Source organism: Sinocyclocheilus rhinocerous, unplaced genomic scaffold (genome assembly GCF_001515625.1).
Source record: "Sinocyclocheilus rhinocerous isolate Xijiao unplaced genomic scaffold, SAMN03320098_v1.1 scaffold5860, whole genome shotgun sequence".
Taxonomy (NCBI): domain Eukaryota; kingdom Metazoa; phylum Chordata; class Actinopteri; order Cypriniformes; family Cyprinidae; genus Sinocyclocheilus; species Sinocyclocheilus rhinocerous.
Window position 1 is genome coordinate 14,043 of NW_015644395.1, and position 3,301 is coordinate 17,343.

At 40.7% G+C, this 3,301-nt stretch overlaps 1 pseudogene; it reads right to left on the bottom strand.

Moving 5' to 3' along the window:
* LOC107758323 (uncharacterized) overlaps positions 1–1,444 on the bottom strand; it is a 5,387-nt pseudogene extending 3,943 nt beyond the window's left edge.
* Between the last annotated feature and the right edge of the window lie 1,857 nt (positions 1,445–3,301).

Below are 3,301 nucleotides of genomic sequence, written 5' to 3' on the forward strand. Positions count from 1 at the left end.
TAGAGAAGCTGAGGAGGAGCCACACCAGCATTGCTGTACCTGCGGATGAGATCAGCAGCCATGGTGTCAAGAGCAGGACCCTCCTGAGCAGTCAGGACACTGACGAGGATTTGGCCCACCTCATTGCTCACAGATGTAAGCCACAAGGCGGTCCCCTTGGCAAGGCCTGATAGGTGATCTGTAATCACACAGAAAAGACAGTGAGTGCCTAAAGCCCAAATAAACGGTTTCTTTTATATGTAAAATACTGAAATAATACTCACATATACTCATATACACACACACACAACGCATTAATTTCATTTTTCACGTCTTTACTGCTAATGTTGTATTTTGGACTTTTGTTTGTGAGGTAGGATTTTACAGAGGTAAACATGTTTACCTTTTTTGTGGAATCCAATTTTAATATATTGCCAAAGGTGGATGTTATGCTGGCTTTGATGTGATCCAGCCTGCTTAAGATGTCTCGGCCATAAACAGCCAGCATCCACCGGTGGGAAGGAATAGCCACTGGCTTAGGAGGGTCGTGGAACTTGACAGGGAGCAGGCTTGGCTGGACAACAAAGTCTGAGCATGCGCCAAAGTAGCGACAAACATGCTTAAGCCACTCCTCGCTGTGATTTTCCCTCACCTGCCTGACCAAGCGGCTGGGGCTATTACCCAAGGTCCTCTCCCTCAGAAAACGGATCACCCGTATGTCACAAGCATATCTGTATTAAGAAACAAAGAAAAAAAAGAGACCCCAAAAAAAATGGCAAACATTAAAACAAGCTAATTTATAGTGTGTTTGAATGACAAATATTTGTGACACAGGCTAAATAATTTCAGTACACTCACCTTCGTGTCAGGATCAGTCGGAACTCCATTCTGTGTGCCAAATCCAGCTGCTCCAAGATGGTCTTGCTGGTGGAAATGTAACTCGTTTTACAACCAGCTGAACTGCACCAGAGATTCTCTGTGATCATCAGGTAGTACATATCGACATCCAAAACCTGGCTGGCTCTCTTGTGGGCTCCATAACCTGTGAGCTGTTTTCCACACACAGGACAGGACAGGACAGGCTGACCTTTCAAAGGTGGTATGGCATTCACAAGAGAAGGTGGTGTGTGAAAAAACGCTCTGGTGTGGGGGCCTGATGGTAAATGAGCGCTGGCTCCGGTGGATCATACCACAGCTTCAGGTCAGTGCGCAGCCGCTTGTTCTTCCACAGAGCAGATGAAATCCACTTCTGATCCTGAGGTGGTATGGTCCCCATCAGCTTTGCAGGCAGCCAGCCAGGCTCTGAACCAGGAGCAGTCTCCATGTCAGCAGTAGGGTGAGCTGAGCAACCAACCACAGATGGAGCAGCAGAGGTGACAAAAAAAAAAGAGGTGGCAGTGGCAGATGCAGAGGTCACAGGGGCAAGAGGAGCAGAGGAGGTACCAGACGAGGAGGCGGGAGATGACACTTCCTTTATAAATAAAAAAAGGCAAATATATATACATGACTGCAAGTCACTCATAAAGGATGCTTATTTGAAGTTAAGTATTATTGTGAAGAAAACCATTTTATGATTGTTAGATGTCAAGTTTATCTTGAGGCTGCGGTCTAAAGTGCTAGTTTCCTCTTCCTGCTGCCTGTCGAGATGTCTGTGTGCTCTTTTCTAACATTAAAGGAAGCACCCTGCAAGTCACATTGCCATTTTGTTTTACAACAATACCGTGGTTGCATTGAAACACTTTTAAGCACTACTTTAAAAATAGATAATCTCACATTAGCTTTTTCCCTGTCACGACCAGCATTTTTGATTATTTTCACAAAAATGTCAAGTGCATTTTGAGGCTGCGGTCTGAAGTGCTGGTTTTCTCTTTCTGCTCTCGAGATGTTTGTGTGCTCTTTTCTCACATTAAAGAAAGCATCCCAAAGAGCTCATTCCACATAATCATTGTTTCAAAACAAAAGGTATTTGCCATATATAATGAGGACATTTTGTTTTCCAATATTGTGGTTGCACTGAAACAAATTTAGACACTTTAAAAACAAAAGGTCTTTGTCATATATAATGAGGACATTTTGTTTTCCAATATTGTGGTTGCACTGAAACAAATTTAGACACTTTATTTTAAGTAGAGATAATCTCAAACCAACTCTTTCCCAACCAGCCGGTGACAGTCATGACCATGTTGCTAAAAGACCCAGAGTAGCATCAATTTCTGTACACTTACACATTACACTGTACACATTTCTGTATTGTATAGATCTACATTTGTCAGCGACGTTGAGTAACTCAATGTGATTGCAACAGTCGTATAATAATATGTAGTCTTTTATACGGGTTAGAATCATATCCTGTGTTAGGCCCAATCCCAATTCTACCCCTTAGCCCTTCCCCTTTCCCCTTGTCTCAACGAGATTATTTTTCTGACCCCATTGGCAGATTATTTAGCTTGTTTCAAGCAAAAACTCACTTAATTTTGACTTGTTTTTTCTGAAAACAAGACAATAATTTTTACTTGTCTAGAAAATCCTTCTTGATGTAAGAATTTTTTGATATTTTGACTGGAAACAAGAAAAAAGATCTAAGCTAGAAAAGCATTTTTTGCAGTGTATCTCATGGCTACGAGTGTGATATTGCGTTTATACAACAGTTCGATGGAACAAGTGTGTAAATGAATAAGAAACAACAACAGAGTGTCTTTAAAAACCCTCTTTTGTGCAGAACTACTTCCTTAGAGTCGAGTATGACGAGAGTAGTGATGGCCGCTTTTGAAACACTGCTTCGTGAAGCTACGAAAACTTTGCGAATCAATTGTTTCGAAACAGTGGTTCGGAGCACGTATCAAAATGCCAAAGTCATGTGATTTCAGTAAACGTCACAAAGTCATGTGATTTCAGTAAATGTTTCGAAATTTCAATAATTCGCCTTAGGGGGGCGATCTCTGTGAACCCGTGAATCAGGCGAGTTTACTGAAATCGTCCCGCAGTGGCGAACCACTGCATCAGCGTCTATTGTTATACGATCTCGGATCAGTCTGATCAATTTGTAGACATTTTTAATGAGACATTTGTGTAATTAAAAGGATGAATAGTAGTTAATAGTCTCTTACTGGCCTGTTTAGACAAGCTCTCCATAAACAAACAAAACAAGCCCTTGCAAATTAAAAATAATTATTTTAAAGACGCATAGGCCTATTATACAGACACTTCATATTTAATGGTATTTTATTATTTTGATTGCATTTAATATATTGTATTTTAAAGAAAGCGTTTACATTGAGTTTGTAAAAGCTGTTTTTATGCATGTTTTGGTCTGAGTTTTTGT